Here is a 20,052-nt window from a genome sequence, read left to right as displayed (position 1 = left end):
GAAAATCCTCTCGTTTGCATAGAAACGTTCCTCGATTTAGAAGGACAATTCCTATAACCCATAGTATTTCATAGCGACGCAATTTCTGTGTTAAATCGACAATGTGAGGGACCGAGAGATGCAGTAATGAAGGAATAGTGCATCGAAAAGGAGATACTCGTGTCTCAAAACAAAATCCTATCGTTTCCATAGAAACGTTCCTCGATTTAGAAGGAGAATTCCTATAACCCATAGTATTTCATAGCGAAGCAATTTTTGTGTTAACTCGTCAATGTGAGGGAGCGAGAGATGCAGTAAAGAAGGAATAGTGCATCGAAAAGGAGATACTCGTATCCCAAAAAAAATCCTCTCGTTTCCATAGAAACGTTCCTCGATTTAGAAGGAGAATTCTTATAACCCATAGTATTTCATAGCGACGCTATTTCTGCGTTAATTCGTTAATGTGAGGGAGTGAGAGATGCAGTAAAGAAGGAATAGCGCATCGGAAAGGAGATACTCGTATCCCAAAAGAAAATCCTGTCGTTTCCATAGAAAAATTCCTCGATTTAGAAGGAGAATTCCTATAACCCATAGTATTTCATAGCGACGCAATTTCGGTGTTAATTCGTCAATGTGATGGAGCGAGAGATTCTGTAAAGAAGGAATAGTGCATCGAAAAGGAGTTACTCGTATCTCAAAAGAAAATCCTGTCGTTTCCATAGATTTAGAAGGAGAATTCCTATAATCAATAGTATTAAATAGCGACGCAATTCCTGTGTTAGTTCGTCAATGTGAGGGAGCGAGAGATGCAGTAAAGAACGAATAGTGCATCGGAAAGGAGATACTCGTATCCCAAAAGAAAATCCTGTCGTTTCCATAGATTTAGAAGGAGAATTCCTATAATCAATAGTATTAAATAGCGACGCAATTCCTGTGTTAGTTCGTCAATGTGAGGGAGCGAGAGATGCAGTAAAGAACGAATAGTGCATCGGAAAGGAGATACTCGTATCCCAAAAGAAAATCCTGTCGTTTCCATAGAAACGTTCCTCGGCTGAAAAGGAGAATTCCTATAACCCATAGTATTTCATAGCGACGCAATTTTTGTGTTAATTCGTTAATGTGAGGGAGCGAGAGATGCAGTAAAAAAGGAATAGTGCATCGGAAAGGAGATAATCGTATCCCTAAAGAAAATCATGTCGATTCCATAGAAACGTTACTCGATTTAGAAGGAGAATTCCTATAACCCATAGTATTTCATTGCGACGCAATTTCTGTGTTAATTCGTCAATGTGAGAGGGCGAGAGATGCTGTAAAGAAGGAATAGTGCATCGAAAAGGAGATACTCGTATCCCAAAAGAAATCCTGTCGTTTACATAGAAACGTTCCTCGATTTAGAAGGAGAATTCCAATAACCCATAGTATTCCATAGCGACGCAATTTCTGTGTTAATTCGTCAATGTGAGGGAGCGAGAGATGCAGTAAAGAAGGAATAGTGCATCGGAAAGGAGATAATCGTATCCCTAAAGAAACTCCTGTCGTTTCTATAGAAACGTTCCTCGATTTAGAAGGAGAAATACTATAACCCATAGTGTTTCATAGGGACGCAATTTCTGTGTAAATTCGTCAATGTGAGGGAGCGAGATATGCAGTAAAGAACGAATAGTGCATCAAAAAGTAGATACTCGTATCCCAAAAGAAAATCCTGTCGTTTCCATAGAAACGTTCCTCGATTTAGACGGAGAATTCTTATAACCAATAGTATTTCATAGCGACGCAATTTCTGTGTTAATTCGTCAATGTGAGGTAGCGAGAGAAGTAGTAAAGAACGAATAGTGCATCGGAAAGGAGATACTCGTATCCCTAAAGAAAATCCTGTCGTTTCCATAGAAATGTTCCTCGATTTAGAAGGAGATTTCCTATACCCCATAGTATTTCATAGCGACGAAATTTCTGTGTTAATTCGTCAATGTGAGGGAGCGAGAGATGCAGTAAAGAAGGAATAGTGCATCGAAAATGAGATACTCGTATCATAAAAGAAAATCCTGTAGTTTCCATAGAAAAGTTCCTAGATTTAGAAGGAGAATTCCTATAAACCATAGTATTTCATAGCGCCGCATTTTCTGTGTTAAATCGTCAACAAGAGGGAGCGAGAGATGCAGTAAAGAAGGAATACTGCATCGAAAAGGAGATAATCGTATCCCTAAAGAAAATCCTGTCGTTTCCATAGAAACGTTCCTCGAATTAGAGGGAGAATTCCTATAACCCATAGTATTTCATAGCGACGCAATTTCTGTGTAAATTCGTCAATGTGAGGGAGCGAGATATGCAGTAAAGAAGGAATAGTGCATCGAAAAGGAGATACGCGTATCCCAAAAGGAAATCCTGTCGTTTCCATAGAAACGTTCCTCGATTTAGATGGAGAATTCTTATAACCAATAGTATTTCATAGCGACGCAATTTCTGTTTTAATTCGTCAATGTGAGGGATCGAGAGATGCAGTAAAGAACGAATAGTGCATCGGAAAGGAGATACTCGTATCCCAAAAGAAAATCCTGTCGTTTCCATAGAAATGTTCCGCGATTTAGAAGGACTATTCCTATAACCCATAGTATTTCATAGCGAAGAAATTTCTGGGTTAATTCGTCAATGTGAGGGAGCGAGAGATGCAGTGAAGTAGGAATAGTGCATCGGAAAGGAGATACTCGTATCCCAATTGATAATCCTGTCGTTTCCATAGAAACGATCCTCGATTTAGAAGGAGAATTCCTATAACCCACAGTATTTCATAGCGACCCAATTTCTGTGTAAATTCGTCAATGTGAGGGAGCGAGAGATGCAGCAAAAAAGGATTAGTGCATCGGAAAGGAGATAATCGTATCCCTAAACAAACTCCTGTCGTTTCTATAGAAACGTTCCTCGATTGAGAAGGAGAATTACTATAACCCATAGTAATTCATAGCGAAGCAATTTTTGTGTTAACTCGTCTATGTGAGGGAGCGAGAGATGCAGTAAAGAAGGAATAGTGCATCGAAAAGGAGATACTCGTATCCCAAAAAAAATCCTCTCGTTTCCATAGAAACGTTCCTCGATTTAGAAGGAGAATTCTTATAACCCATAGTATTTCATAGCGACGCTATTTCTGTGTTAATTCGTTAATGTGAGGGAGTGAGAGATGCAGTAAAGAAGGAATAGCGCATCGGAAAGGAGATACTCGTATCCCAAAAGAAAATCCTGTCGTTTCCATAGAAAAGTTCCTCGATTTAGAAGGAGAATTCCTATAACCCATAGTGATTCATAGCGACGCAATTTCGGTGTTAATTCGTCAATGTGAGGGAGCGAGAGATTCTGTAAAGAAGGAATAGTGCATCGAAAAGGAGATACTCGTATCTCAAAAGAAAATCCTGACGTTTCCATAGAAACGTTCCTCGATTTAGAAGGAGAATTCCTATAATCAATAGTATTAAATAGCGACGCAATTCCTGTGTTAGTTCGTCAATGTGAGGGAGCGAGAGATGCAGTAAAGAAGGAATACTGCATCGAAAAGGAGATAATCGTATCCCTAAAGAAAATCCTGTCGTTTCCATAGAAACGTTCCTCGAATTAGAGGGAGAATTCCTATAACCCATAGTATTTCATAGCGACGCAATTTCTGTGTAAATTCGTCAATGAGAGGGAGCGAGATATGCAGTAAAGAAGGAATAGTGCATCGAAAAGGAGATACGCGTATCCCAAAAGGAAATCCTGTCGTTTCCATAGAAACGTTCCTCGATTTAGATGGAGAATTCTTATAACCAATAGTATTTCATAGCGACGCAATTTCTGTTTTAATTCGTCAATGTGAGGGAGCGAGAGATGCAGTAAAGAACGAATAGTGCATCGGAAAGGAGATACTCGTATCCCAAAAGAAAATCCTGTCGTTTCCATAGAAATGTTCCGCGATTTAGAAGGACTATTCCTATAACCCATAGTATTTCATAGCGAAGAAATTTCTGGGTTAATTCGTCAATGTGAGGGAGCGAGAGATGCAGTGAAGAAGGAATAGTGCATCGGAAAGGAGATACTCGTATCCCAATTGATAATCATGTCGTTTCCATAGAAACGATCCTCGATTTAGAAGGAGAATTCCTATAACCCACAGTATTTCATAGCGACCCAATTTCTGTGTAAATTCGTCAATGTGAGGGAGCGAGAGATGCAGCAAAAAAGGATTAGTGCATCGGAAAGGAGATAATCGTATCCCTAAACAAACTCCTGTCGTTTCTATAGAAACGTTCCTCGATTGAGAAGGAGAATTACTATAACCCATAGTATTTCATAGCGAAGCAATTTTTGTGTTAACTCGTCAATGTGAGGGAGCGAGAGATGCAGTAAAGAAGGAATAGTGCATCGAAAAGGAGATACTCGTATCCCAAAAAAAATCCTCTCGTTTCCATAGAAACGTTCCTCGATTTAGGAGGAGAATTCTTATAACCCATAGTATTTCATAGCGACGCTATTTCTGTGTTAATTCGTTAATGTGAGGGAGTGAGAGATGCAGTAAAGAAGGAATAGCGCATCGGAAAGGAGATACTCGTATCCCAAAAGAAAATCCTGTCATTTCCATAGAAAAGTTCCTCGATTTAGAAGGAGAATTCCTATAACCAATAGTATTTCATAGCGACGAAATTTCTGTGATAATTCGTCAATGTGAGGGAGCGAGAGATGCAGTAAAGAAGGAATAGTGCATCGAAAATGAGATACTCGTATCCCAAAAGAAAATCCTGTAGTTTCCATTGAAAAGTTCCTAGATTTAGAACGAGAATTCCTATAAACCATAGTCATTCATTGCGCCGCATATTCTGTGTTACATCGTCAATAAGAGGGAGCGAGAGATGCAGTAAAGAAGCAATAGTGCATCGGAAAGGAGATACTCGTATCCCAAAAGAAAATCCTGTCGTTTCCATAGAAACGTTCCTCGGCTGAAAAGGAGAATTCCTATAACCCATAGTATTTCATAGCGACGCAATTTTTGTGTTAATTCGTTAATGTGAGGGAGCGAGAGATGCAGTAAAAAAGGAATAGTGCATCGGAAAGGAGATAATCGTATCCCTAAAGAAAATCCTGTCGATTCCATAGAAACGTTACTCGATTTAGAAGGAGAATTCCTATAACCCATAGTATTTCATTGCGACGCACTTTCTGTGTTAATTCGTCAATGTGAGCGTGCGAGAGATGCTGTAAAGAAGGAATAGTGCATCGAAAAGGAGAAACTCGTATCCCAAAAGAAATCCTGTCGTTTACATAGAAACGTTCCTCGATTGAGAAGGAGAATTCCTTTAACCCTTAGTATTTCATGGCGACGCAATTTCTGTGTTAATTCGTCAATGTGAGGGGGCGAGAGATGCTGTAAAGAAGGAATAGTGTATCGAAAAGGAGATACTCGTATCCCAAAAGAAATCCTGTCGTTTACATAGAAACGTTCCTCGATTTAGAAGGAGAATTCCAATAACCCATAGTATTCCATAGCGACGCAATTTTTGTGTTAATTCGTCAATGTGAGGGAGCGAGAGATGCAGTAAAGAAGGAATAGTGCATCGGAAAGGAGATAATCGTATCCCTAAAGAAAATCCTGTCGTTTCTATAGAAACGTTCCTCGATTTAGAAGGAGAAATACTATAACCCATAGTATTTCATAGCGACGCAATTTCTCTGTAAATTCGTCATTGTGAGGGAGCGAGATATGCAGTAAAGAAGGAATAGTGCATCGAAAAGGAGATACTCGTATCCCAATTGATAATCCTGTCGTTTAAATAAAAACGATCCTCGATTTAGAAGGAGAATTCATATAACCCATAGTATTTCATAACGACGCAATTTCTGTGTTAATTCGTCAATGTGAGGGAGCGAGAGATGCAGTAAAGAAGGAATAGTGCATCGGAAAGGAGATAATCGTATCCCTAAAGAAAATCCTGTCGTTTCTATAGAAACGTTCCTCGATTTAGAAGGAGAATTACTATAACCCATAGTATTTCATAGGGACGCAATTTCTGTGTAAATTCGTCAATGTGAGGGAGCGAGATATGCAGTAAAGAACGAATAGTGCATCAAAAAGTAGATACTCGTATCCCAAAAGAAAATCCTGTCGTTTCCATTGAAACGTTCCTCGATTTAGAAGGAGAATTCTTATAACCAATAGTATTTCATAGCGACGCAATTTCTGTGTTTATTCGTCAATGTGAGGGAGCGAGAGAAGTAGTAAAGAACGAATAGTGCATCGGAAAGGAGATACTCGTATCCCTAAAGAAAATCCTGTCGTTTCCATAGAAATGTTCCTCGATTTAGAAGGAGATTTCCTATACCCCATAGTATTTCATAGCGACGAAATTTCTGTGTCAATTCGTCAATGTGAGGGAGCGAGAGAAGTAGTAAAGAACGAATAGTGCATCAAAAAGTAGATACTCGTATCCCAAAAGGAAATCCTGTAGTTTCCATAGAAAAGTTCCTTGATTTAGAAGGAGAATACCTACAAACCATACTATTTCATAGCGCCGCATTTTCTGTGTTAATTCGTCAATAAGAGGGAGCGAGAGATGCAGTAAAGAATGAATAGTGCAACGGACAGGAGATACTCGTATCCCAATTGATAATCCTGTCGTTTCCATAGAAACGATCCTCGATTTAGAAGGAGAATTCCTATAACCCATAGTTTTTCATAACGACGCAATTTCTGTGTTAATTCGTCAATGTGAGGGAGCGAGAGATGCAGTAAAAAAGGAATAGTGCATCGGAAAGGAGATAATAGTATCACTAAAGAAAATCCTGTGGTCTCAATAGAAACATTCCTCGATTTAGAAGGAGAATTCTTATAACCAATAGTATTTCATAGCGACGCAATTTCTGTGTTGATTCGTCAATGTGAGGGAGCGAGAGATGCAGTAAAGAAGGAATAGTGCATCGAAAAGGAGATACTCGTGTCTCAAAATAAAATCCTATCGTTTCCATAGAAACGTTCCTCGATTTAGAAGGAGAATTCCTATAGCCCATAGTATTTCATAACGACGCAATTTCTGTGTTAATTCGTCAATGTGAGGGAGCGAGAGATGCAGTAAAAAAGGAATAGTGCATCGGAAAGGAGACAATCGTATCCCTAAAGAAAATCCTGTCGTTTCCATAGAAAAGTTCCTCGATTTAGAAGGAGAATTACTATAACCCATAGTATTTCATAGCGACGCAATTTTTGTGTAAATTCGTCAATGTGAGGGAGCGAGATATGCAGTAAAAAAGGAATAGTGCATCGAAAAGGAGATACTCGTATCCCAAAAGAAAATCCTGTCGTTTCCATAGAAACGTTCCTCGATTTAGAAGGAGAATTCTTATAACCAATAGTATTTCATAGCGACGCAATTTCTGTGTTAATTCGTCAATGTGAGGGAGCGAGAGATGCAGTAAAGAAGGAATAGTTCATCGGAAAAGAGATACTCGTATCCCAAAAGAAAATCCTGTCGTTTCCATAGAAATGTTCCTCGATTTAGAAGGAGAATTCCTATAATCAATAGTATTAAATAGCGACGCAATTCCTGTGCTAGTTCGTCAATGTGAGGGAGCGAGAGATGCAGTAAAGAACGAATAGTGCATCGGAAAGGAGATACTCGTATCCCAAAACAAAATCCTGTCGTTTCCATAGATTTAGAAGGAGATTCCTATAATCAATAGTATTAAATAGCGACGCAATTCCTGTGTTAGTTCGTCAATGTGAGGGAGCGAGAGATGCAGTAAAGAACGAATAGTGCATCGGAAAGGAGATACTCGTATCCCAAAAGAAAATCCTGTCGTTTCCATAGAAACGTTCCTCGGCTGAAAAGGAGAATTCCTATAACCCATAGTATTTCATAGCGACGCAATTTTTGTGTTAATTCGTTAATGTGAGGGAGCGAGAGATGCAGTAAAAAAGGAATAGTGCATCGGAAAGGAGATAATCGTATCCCTAAAGAAAATCATGTCGATTCCATAGAAACGTTACTCGATTTAGAAGGAGAATTCCTATAACCCATAGTATTTCATTGCGACGCAATTTCTGTGTTAATTCGTCAATGTGAGGGGGCGAGAGATGCTGTAAAGAAGGAATAGTGCATCGAAAAGGAGATACTCGTATCCCAAAAGAAATCCTGTCGTTTACATAGAAACGTTCCTCGATTTAGAAGGAGAATTCCAATAACCCATAGTATTCCATAGCGACGCAATTTCTGTGTTAATTCGTCAATGTGAGGGAGCGAGAGATGCAGTAAAGAAGGAATAGTGCATCGGAAAGGAGATAATCGTATCCCTAAAGAAACTCCTGTCGTTTCTATAGAAACGTTCCTCGATTTAGAAGGAGAAATACTATAACCCATAGTATTTCATAGCGACGCAATTTCTTTGTAAATTCGTCAATGTGAGGGAGCGAGATATGCAGTAAAGAAGGAATAGTGCATCGAAAAGGAGATACTCGTATCCCAATTGATAATCCTGTCGTTTAAATAAAAACGATCCTCGATTTAGAAGGAGAATTACTATAACCCATAGTATTTCATAGCGACGCAATTTCTGTGTAAATTCGTCAATGTGAGGGAGCGAGATATGCAGTAAAGAACGAATAGTGCATCAAAAAGTAGATACTCGTATCCCAAAAGAAAATCCTGTCGTTTCCATAGAAACGTTCCTCGATTTAGAAGGAGAATTCTTATAACCAATAGTATTTCATAGCGACGCAATTTCTGTGTTAATTCGTCAATGTGAGGTAGCGAGAGAAGTAGTAAAGAACGAATAGTGCATCGGAAAGGAGATACTCGTATCCCTAAAGAAAATCCTGTCGTTTCCATAGAAATGTTCCTCGATTTAGAAGGAGATTTCCTATACCCCATAGTATTTCATAGCGACGAAATTTCTGTGTTAATTCGTCAATGTGAGGGAGCGAGAGATGCAGTAAAGAAGGAATAGTGCATCGAAAATGAGATACTCGTATCATAAAAGAAAATCCTGTAGTTTCCATAGAAAAGTTCCTAGATTTAGAAGGAGAATTCCTATAAACCATAGTATTTCATAGCGCCGCATTTTCTGTGTTAAATCGTCAACAAGAGGGAGCGAGAGATGCAGTAAAGAAGGAATACTGCATCGAAAAGGAGATAATCGTATCCCTAAAGAAAATCCTGTCGTTTCCATAGAAACGTTCCTCGAATTAGAGGGAGAATTCCTATAACCCATAGTATTTCATAGCGACGCAATTTCTGTGTAAATTCGTCAATGTGAGGGAGCGAGATATGCAGTAAAGAAGGATTATTGCATCGAAAAGGAGATACGCGTATCCCAAAAGGAAATCCTGTCGTTTCCATAGAAACGTTCCTCGATTTAGATGGAGAATTCTTATAACCAATAGTATTTCATAGCGACGCAATTTCTGTTTTAATTCGTCAATGTGAGGGAGCGAGAGATGCAGTAAAGAACGAATAGTGCATCGGAAAGGAGATACTCGTATCCCAAAAGAAAATCCTGTCGTTTCCATTGAAATGTTCCGCGATTTAGAAGGACTATTCCTATAACCCATAGTATTTCATAGCGAAGAAATTTCTGGGTTAATTCGTCAATGTGAGGGAGCGAGAGATGCAGTGAAGTAGGAATAGTGCATCGGAAAGGAGATACTCGTATCCCAATTGATAATCCTGTCGTTTCCATAGAAACGATCCTCGATTTAGAAGGAGAATTCCTATAACCCACAGTATTTCATAGCGACCCAATTTCTGTGTAAATTCGTCAATGTGAGGGAGCGAGTGATGCAGCAAAAAAGGATTAGTGCATCGGAAAGGAGTTAATCGTATCCCTAAACAAACTCCTGTCGTTTCTATAGAAACGTTCCTCGATTGAGAAGGAGAATTACTATAACCCATAGTATTTCATAGCGAAGCAATTTTTGTATTAACTCGTCTATGTGAGGGAGCGAGAGATGCAGTAAAGAAGGAATAGTGCATCGAAAAGGAGATACTCGTATCCCAAAAAAAATCCTCTCGTTTCCATAGAAACGTTCCTCGATTTAGAAGGAGAATTCTTATAACCCATAGTATTTCATAGCGACGCTATTTCTGTGTTAATTCGTTAATGTGAGGGAGTGAGAGATGCAGTAAAGAAGGAATAGCGCATCGGAAAGGAGATAATCGTATCCCAAAAGAAAATCCTGTCGTTTCCATAGAAAAGTTCCTCGATTTAGAAGGAGAATTCCTATAACCCATAGTGATTCATAGCGACGCAATTTCGGTGTTAATTCGTCAATGTGAGGGAGCGAGAGATTCTGTAAAGAAGGAATAGTGCATCGAAAAGGAGATACTCGTATCTCAAAAGAAAATCCTGACGTTTCCATAGAAACGTTCCTCGATTTAGAAGGAGAATTCCTATAATCAATAGTATTAAATAGCGACGCAATTCCTGTGTTAGTTCGTCAATGTGAGGGAGCGAGAGATGCAGTAAAGAAGGAATACTGCATCGAAAAGGAGATAATCGTATCCCTAAAGAAAATCCTGTCGTTTCCATAGAAACGTTCCTCGAATTAGAGGGAGAATTCCTATAACCCATAGTATTTCATAGCGACGCAATTTCTGTGTAAATTCGTCAATGAGAGGGAGCGAGATATGCAGTAAAGAAGGAATAGTGCATCGAAAAGGAGATACGCGTATCCCAAAAGGAAATCCTGTCGTTTCCATAGAAACGTTCCTCGATTTAGATGGAGAATTCTTATAACCAATAGTATTTCATAGCGACGCAATTTCTGTTTTAATTCGTCAATGTGAGGGAGCGAGAGATGCAGTAAAGAACGAATAGTGCATCGGAAAGGAGATACTCGTATCCCAAAAGAAAATCCTGTCGTTTCCATAGAAATGTTCCGTGATTTAGAAGGACTATTCCTATAACCCATAGTATTTCATAGCGAAGAAATTTCTGGGTTAATTCGTCAATGTGAGGGAGCGAGAGATGCAGTGAAGAAGGAATAGTGCATCGGAAAGGAGATACTCGTATCCCAATTGATAATCCTGTCGTTTCCATAGAAACGATCCTCGATTTAGAAGGAGAATTCCTATAACCCACAGTATTTCATAGCGACCCAATTTCTGTGTAAATTCGTCAATGTGAGGGAGCGAGAGATGCAGCAAAAAAGGATTAGTGCATCGGAAAGGAGATAATCGTATCCCTAAACAAACTCCTGTCGTTTCTATAGAAACGTTCCTCGATTGAGAAGGAGAATTACTATAACCCATAGTATTTCATAGCGAAGCAATTTTTGTGTTAACTCGTCAATGTGAGGGAGCGAGAGATGCAGTAAAGAAGGAATAGTGCATCGAAAAGGAGATACTCGTATCCCAAAAAAAATCCTCTCGTTTCCATAGAAACGTTCCTCGATTTAGGAGGAGAATTCTTATAACCCATAGTATTTCATAGCGACGCTATTTCTGTGTTAATTCGTTAATGTGAGGGAGTGAGAGATGCAGTAAAGAAGGAATAGCGCATCGGAAAGGAGATACTCGTATCCCAAAAGAAAATCCTGTCATTTCCATAGAAAAGTTCCTCGATTTAGAAGGAGAATTCCTATAACCCATAGTATTTCATAGCGACGCAATTTCGGTGTTAATTCGTCAATGTGAGGGAGCGAGAGATTCTGTAAAGAAGGAATAGTGCATCGAAAAGGAGATACTCGTATCTCAAAAGAAAATCCTGACGTTTCCATAGAAACGTTCCTCGATTTAGAAGGAGAATTCCTATAATCAATAGTATTAAATAGCGACGCAATTCCTGTGTTAGTTCGTCAATGTGAGGGAGCGAGAGATGCAGTAAAGAACGAATAGTGCATCGGAAAGGAGATACTCGTATCCCAAAAGAAAATCCTGTCGTTTCCATAGAAACGTTCCTCGGCTGAAAAGGAGAATTCCTATAACCCATAGTATTTCATAGCGACGCAATTTTTGTGTTAATTCGTTAATGTGAGGGAGCGAGAGATGCAGTAAAAAAGGAATAGTGCATCGGAAAGGAGATAATCGTATCCCTAAAGAAAATCCTGTCGATTCCATAGAAACGTTACTCGATTTAGAAGGAGAATTCCTATAACCCATAGTATTTCATTGCGACGCACTTTCTGTGTTAATTCGTCAATGTGAGCGTGCGAGAGATGCTGTAAAGAAGGAATAGTGCATCGAAAAGGAGAAACTCGTATCCCAAAAGAAATCCTGTCGTTTACATAGAAACGTTCCTCGATTGAGAAGGAGAATTCCTTTAACCCTTAGTATTTCATGGCGACGCAATTTCTGTGTTAATTCGTCAATGTGAGGGGGCGAGAGATGCTGTAAAGAAGGAATAGTGTATCGAAAAGGAGATACTCGTATCCCAAAAGAAATCCTGTCGTTTACATAGAAACGTTCCTCGATTTAGAAGGAGAATTCCAATAACCCATAGTATTCCATAGCGACGCAATTTCTGTGTTAATTCGTCAAAGTGAGGGAGCGAGAGATGCAGTAAAGAAGGAATAGTGCATCGGAAAGGAGATAATCGTATCCCTAAAGAAAATCCTGTCGTTTCTATAGAAACGTTCCTCGATTTAGAAGGAGAAATACTATAACCCATAGTATTTCATAGCGACGCAATTTCTCTGTAAATTCGTCAATGTGAGGGAGCGAGATATGCAGTAAAGAAGGAATAGTGCATCGAAAAGGAGATACTCGTATCCCAATTGATAATCCTGTCGTTTAAATAAAAACGATCCTCGATTTAGAAGGAGAATTCATATAACCCATAGTATTTCATAACGACGCAATTTCTGTGTTAATTCGTCAATGTGAGGGAGCGAGAGATGCAGTAAAGAAGGAATAGTGCATCGGAAAGGAGATAATCGTATCCCTAAAGAAAATCCTGTCGTTTCTATAGAAACGTTCCTCGATTTAGAAGGAGAATTACTATAACCCATAGTATTTCATAGGGACGCAATTTCTGTGTAAATTCGTCAATGTGAGGGAGCGAGATATGCAGTAAAGAACGAATAGTGCATCAAAAAGTAGATACTCGTATCCCAAAAGAAAATCCTGTCGTTTCCATAGAAACGTTCCTCGATTTAGAAGGAGAATTCTTATAACCAATAGTATTTCATAGCGACGCAATTTCTGTGTTTATTCGTCAATGTGAGGGAGCGAGAGAAGTAGTAAAGAACGAATAGTGCATCGGAAAGGAGATACTCGTATCCCTAAAGAAAATCCTGTCGTTTCCATAGAAATGTTCCTCGATTTAGAAGGAGATTTCCTATACCCCATAGTATTTCATAGCGACGAAATTTCTGTGTTAATTCGTCAATGTGAGGGAGCGAGAGATGCAGTAAAGAAGGAATAGTGCATCGAAAATGAGATACTCGTATCATAAAAGAAAATCCTGTAGTTTCCATAGAAAAGTTCCTAGATTTAGAAGGAGAATTCCTTTAAACCATAGTATTTCATAGCGCCGCATTTTCTGTGTTAAATCGTCAACAAGAGGGAGCGAGAGATGCAGTAAAGAAGGAATACTGCATCGAAAAGGAGATAATCGTATCCCTAAAGAAAATCCTGTCGTTTCCATAGAAACGTTCCTCGAATTAGAGGGAGAATTCCTATAACCCATAGTATTTCATAGCGACGCAATTTCTGTGTAAATTCGTCAATGTGAGGGAGCGAGATATGCAGTAAAGAAGGAATAGTGCATCGAAAAGGAGATACGCGTATCCCAAAAGGGATTCCTGTCGTTTCCATAGAAACGTTCCTCGATTTAGATGGAGAAATCTTATAACCAATATTATTTCATAGCGACGCAATTTCTGTTTTAATTCGTCAATGTGAGGGAGCGAGAGATGCAGTCAAGAACGAATAGTGCATCGGAAAGGAGATACTCATATCCCAAAAGAAAATCCTGTCGTTTCCATAGAAATGTTCCGCGATTTAGAAGGACTATTCCTATAACCCATAGTATTTCATAGCGAAGAAATTTCTGGGTTAATTCGTCAATGTGAGGGAGCGAGAGATGCAGTGAAGAAGGAATAGTGCATCGAAAAGGAGATACTCGTATCCCAATTGATAATCCTGTCGTTTCCATAGAAACGATCTTCGATTTAGAAGGAGAATTCCTATAACCCACAGTATTTGATAGCGACCCAATTTCTGTGTAAATTCGTCAATGTGAGGGAGCGAGAGATGCAGCAAAAAAGGATTAGTGCATCGGAAAGGAGATAATCGTATCCCTAAACAAACTCCTGTCGTTTCTATAGAAACGTTCCTCGATTGAGAAGGAGAATTACTATAACCCATAGTATTTCATAGCGACGCAATTTCTGTGTAAATTCGTCAATGTGAGGGAGCGAGATATGCAGTAAAGAAGGAATAGTGCATCGGAAAGGAGATACTCGTATCCCAAAAGAAAATCCTGTCGTTTCCATAGAAATGTTCCTCGATTTAGAAGGAGAATTCCTATAGCCCATAGTATTTCATAACGACGCAATTTCTGTGTTAATTCGTCAATGTGAGGGAGTGAGAGATGCAGTAAAAAAGGAATAGTGCATCGGAAAGGAGATAATCGTATCCCTAAAGAAAATCCTGTCGTTTCCATAGAAATGTTTCTCGATTTGGAAGGAGAATTACTATAACCCATACTATTTCATAGCGACGCTATTTCTGTGTAAATTCGTCAATGTGAGGGAGCGAGAGATGCAGTAAAGAAGGAATGGTGCATCGAAAAGGAGATACTCGTATCCCAAAAGTAAATCCTGTCGTTTCCATAGAAACGTTCCTCGATTTAGAAGGAGAATTCTTATAACCAATAGTATTTCATAGCGACGCAATTTCTGTGTTAATTCGTCAATGTGAGGGAGCGAGAGATGCAGTAAAGAAGGAATAGTGCATCGGAAAGGAGATACTCGTATCCCAAAAGAAAATCCTCTCGTTTGCATAGAAACGTTCCTCGATTTAGAAGGACAATTCCTATAACCCATAGTATTTCATAGCGACGCAATTTCTGTGTTAAATCGTCAATGTGAGGGAGCGAGAGATGCAGTAATGAAGGAATAGTGCATCGAAAAGGAGATACTCGTGTCTCAAAATAAAATCATATCGTTTCCATAGAAACGTTCCTCGATTTAGAAGGGGAATTCCTATAACCCATAGTATTTCATAGTGAAGCAATTTTTGTGTTAACTCGTCAATGTGAGGGAGCGAGAGATGCAGTAAAGAAGGAATAGTGCATCGAAAAGGAGATACTCGTATCCCAAAAAAAATCCTCTCGTTTCCATAGAAACGTTCCTCGATTTAGAAGGAGAATTCTTATAACTCATAGTATTTCATAGCGACGCTATTTCTGTGTTAATTCGTCAATGTGAGGGAGTGAGAGATGCAGTAAAGAAGGAATAGCGCATCGGAAAGGAGATACTCGTATCCCAAAAGAAAATCCTGTCGTTTCCATAGAAAAGTTCCTCGATTTAGAAGGAGAATTCCTATAACCCATAGTATTTCATAGCGACGCAATTTCGGTGTTAATTCGTCAATGTGAGGGAGCGAGAGATTCTGTAAAGAAGGAATAGTGCATCGAAAAGGAGATACTCGTATCTCAAAAGAAAATTCTTACGTTTGCATAGAAACGTACCTCGATTTAGAAGGAGAATTCCTATAAACAATAGTACTAAATAGCGACGCAATTTCTGTGTTAGTTCGTCAATGTGAGGGAGCGAGACATGCAGTAAAGAACGAATAGTGCATCGGAAAGGAGATACTCGTATCCCAAAAGAAAATCCTCTCGTTTCCATAGAAACGTTCCTCGGCTGAAAAGGAGAATTTCTATAACCCATAGTATTTCATAGCGACGCAATTTTTGTGTTAATTCGTTAATGTGAGGGAGCGAGAGATGCAGTAAAAAAGGAATAGTGCATCGGAAAGGAGATAATCGTATCCCTAAAGAAAATCCTGTCGATTCCATAGAAACGTTACTCGATTTAGAAGGAGAATTCCTATAACCCATAGTATTTCATTGCGACGCACTTTCTGTGTTAATTCGTCAATGTGAGCGTGCGAGAGATGCTGTAAAGAAGGAATAGTGCATCGAAAAGGAGATACTCGTATCCCAAAAGAAATCCTGTCGTTTACATAGAAACGTTCCTCGATTGAGAAGGAGAATTCCTTTAACCCTTAGTATTTCATGGCGACGCAATTTCTGTGTTAATTCGTCAATGTGAGGGTGCGAGAGATGCTGTAAAGAAGGAATAGTGCATCGAAAAGGAGATACTCGTATCCCAAAAGAAATCCTGTCGTTTACATAGAAACGTTCCTCGATTTAGAAGGAGAAATACTATAACCCATAGTATTCCATAGCGACGCAATTTCTGTGTTAATTCGTCAATAAGAGGGAGCGAGAGATGCAGTAAAGAAGGAATAGTGCATCGGAAAAGAGATACTCGTATCCCAAAAGAAAATCCTGTCGTTTCCATAGAAACGTTCCTCGATTTAGAAGGAAAACTCCTATAACACATAGTATTTCATAGCGACGCAATTTCTGTGTAAATTCGTCAATGTGAGGGAGTGAGAGATGCAGTAAAGAAGGAATAGCGCATCGAAAAGGAGATACTCGTATCCCAAAAGAAAATCCTGTCGTTTCCATAGAAACGTTAATCGATTTAGAAGGAGAATTCCTATAACCAATAGTATTTCATAGCGACGAAATTTCTGTGTTAATTCGTCAATGTGAGGGAGCGAGAGATGCAGTAAAGAACGAATAGTGCATTGGAAAGGAGATACTCGTATCCCAAAAGAAAATCCTGTCGTTTCCATAGAAAAGTTCCTCGATTTAGAAGGAGAATTCCTATAACCCATAGTATTTTATAGCGACGCAATTTCTGTGATAATTCGTCAATGTGGGGGAGCGAGAGATGCTGTAAAGAAGGAATAGTGCATCGAAAAGGAGATACTCGTATCCCAAAAGAAAATCCTGTCGTTTCCATAGAAACGTTCCTCGATTTAGAAGGAGAATTCCTATAACCCATAGTATTCCATAGCGACGCAATTTCTGTGTTAATTCGTCAATGTTAGGGAGCGAGAGATGCAGTAAAGAAGGAATAGTGCATCGGAAAGGATATAATCGTATCCTAAAAGAAAATCCTGTCGTTTCCATAGAAACGTTCCGCGATTTAGAAGGAGAATTCATATAACCCATAGTATTTCATTGCGACGCAATTTCTGTGTTAATTCGTCAATGTGAGGGAGCGAGAGATGCTGTAAAGGAGGAATAGTGCATCGAAAAGGAGATATTCGTATCCCAAAAGAAATCCTATCGTTTACATAGAAACGTTCCTCGATTTACAAGGAGAATTCCTATAACCCATAGTATTCCATAGCGACGCAATTTCTATGTTAATTCGTCAATAAGAAGGAGCGAGAGATACAGTAAAGAAGGAATAGTGCATCGGAAAGGAGATACTCGTATCCCAAAAGAAAATCCTGTAGTTTCCATACAAACATTCCTCGATTTAGAAGCAAAACTCCTATAACCCATAGTATTTCATAGCGACGCAATTTCTGTGTAAATTCGTCAATGTGAGGGAGTGAGAGATGCAGTAAAGAAGGAATAGCGCATCGAAAAGGAGATACTCGTATCCCAAAAGAAAATCCTGTCGTTTCCATAGAAACGTTAATCGATTTAGAAGGAGAATTCCTATAACCAATAGTATTTCATAGCGACGAAATTTCTGTGTTAATTCGTCAATGTGAGGGAGCGAGCGGTGCAGTAAAGATCGAATAGTGCTTCGGAAAGGAGATACTCGTATCCCAAAAGAAAATCCTGTCGCTTCCATAGAAACGTTCCTCGATTTAGAAGGAGAATTCCTATAACCCATAGTGTTTCATAGCGACGCAATTTCTGTGTCAATTCGTAAATGTGAGGGAGCGAGAGATCCAGTAAAGAAGGAATAGTGCGTCGGAAAGGAGATACTCGTATCCCAAAAGAAAATCCTGTCGTTTCCATAGAAACGTTCCTCGATTTAGAAGGAGAATTCCTATAACCCATAGTATTTCATAGCGACGCAATTTCTTTGTTAATTCGTCAGTGTTAGGGAGCGAGAGATGCAGTAAAGAAGGAACAGTGCATCGGAAAGGAGATAATCGTATCCCTAAACAAACTCCTGTCGTTTCCATAGAAACGTTCCTCGATTTAGAAGGAGAATTCCTATAACCCATTGTACTTCATAGCGACGCAATTTCTGTGTTAATTTGTCAATAAGAGGGAGCGAGAAATGCAGTAAAGAAGGAATAGTGCTTCGGAAAGGAGGAACTCGTATCCCATAAGAAAATCCTGTCGTTTGCATAGAAACGTTCCTCGATTTAGAAGGAGTATTCCTATAACCCATAGTATATCATAGCGACGCAATTTCTGTGTTAATTCGTCATTGTGAGGGAGCGAGAGTTGCAGTAAAGAAGGAATAGTGCATCGGAAAGGAGATACTCGTATCCCAAAAGAAAATTCTGTCGTTTCCATAGAAACGGTCCTCGATTTAGAAGGAGAATTCCTATAACCCATAGTATTTCATAGCGCCGCAATTTCGATGTTAATTCGTCAATGTGAGGGAGCGAGAGATGCAGTAAAGAAGGAATAGTGCATCGAAAAGGAGATACTCGTATCCCAAAAGAAAATCCTGTCGTTTCCATGGAAACGTTCCTCGATTTAGAAGGAGAATTCCTATAACCAATAGTATTTCATAGCGACGCAATTTCTGTGTTAATTCGTCAATGTGAGGAAGCGAGAGATGCAGTAAAGAACGAATAGTGCATTGGAAAAATGATACTCGTATCCCAAAAGAAAATCCTGTCGTTTCCATAGAAACGTTCCTCGATTTAGAAGGAGAATTCCTATAACCCATAGTATTTCATAGCGACGCAATTTCTGTGATAATTAGTCAATGTGAGGGACCGAGAGATGTAGTAAAGAAGGAATAGTGCATCGAAAAGGAGATACTCGTATCCCAGAAGTAAATCCTGTCGTCTCCATAGAAACGTTCCTCGAAGTAGAAGGAGAGTTCCTATAACCCATAGTATTTCATAGCGACGCAATTTCTGTGATAATTCGTCAATGTGAGGGAGCGAGAGATGCAGTAAAGAAGGAATAGTGCATCGAAAATGAGATACTCGTATCCCAAAAGAAAATCCTGTCGTTTCCATAGAAACGTTCCTCGATTTAGAAGGAGAATTCCTATAACCCATAGTGTTTCATAGCGACGCAATTTCTGTGTCAATTCGTAAATGGGAGGGAGCGAGAGATGCAGTAACGAAGGAATAGCGCATCTGAAAGGTGATACTAGTATCCCAAAAGAAAATCCTGTCGTTTCCATTGAAACGTTCCTCGATTTAGAAGGAGAATTCCTATAACCCATAGTATTTCATAGCGACGCAATTTCTGTGTTAATTCGTCAATGTTAGGGAGCGAGAGATGCAGTAAAGAAGGAATAGTGCATCGGAAAGGAGATAATCGTATCCCAAAAAGAAAGTCCTGTCGTTTCCATAGAAACGTTCCTCGATTTAGAAGGAGAATTCCTATAACCCATAGTATTTCATAGCGACGCAATGTCTGTGTAAATTCGTCAATGTGAGGGAGCGAGAGATGCAGTAAAGAAGGAATAGTGCATCGGAAAGGAGATACTCGTATCCCAAAAGAAAATCCTGTCGTTTGCATAGAAACGTTCTTCGATTTAGAAGGAGAATTCCTATAACCCATAGTATTTCATAGCGACGCAATTTCTGTGATAATTAGTCAATGTGAGGGACCGAGATATGCAGTAAAGAAGGAATAGTGCATCAAAAAGGAGATACTCGTATCCCAAAAGAAAATCCTGTCGTTTCCATAGAAACGTCCCTCGATTTGGAAGGAGAATTCTTATAACCTTAGTATTTCATAGCGACGCAATTTCTGTGTTAATTCGTCAATGTGAGGGAGCGAGAGAAGCAGTAAAGAACGAATAGTGCATCGGAAAGGAGATACTCGTATCCCTAAAGAAAATCCTGACGATTCTATAGAAATGTTCCTCGATTTAGAAGG

Source organism: Schistocerca cancellata, chromosome 11 (assembly GCF_023864275.1).
Source record: "Schistocerca cancellata isolate TAMUIC-IGC-003103 chromosome 11, iqSchCanc2.1, whole genome shotgun sequence".
Lineage (NCBI taxonomy): Eukaryota > Metazoa > Arthropoda > Insecta > Orthoptera > Acrididae > Schistocerca > Schistocerca cancellata.
Note: the sequence above shows the minus strand (reverse complement) of the source record.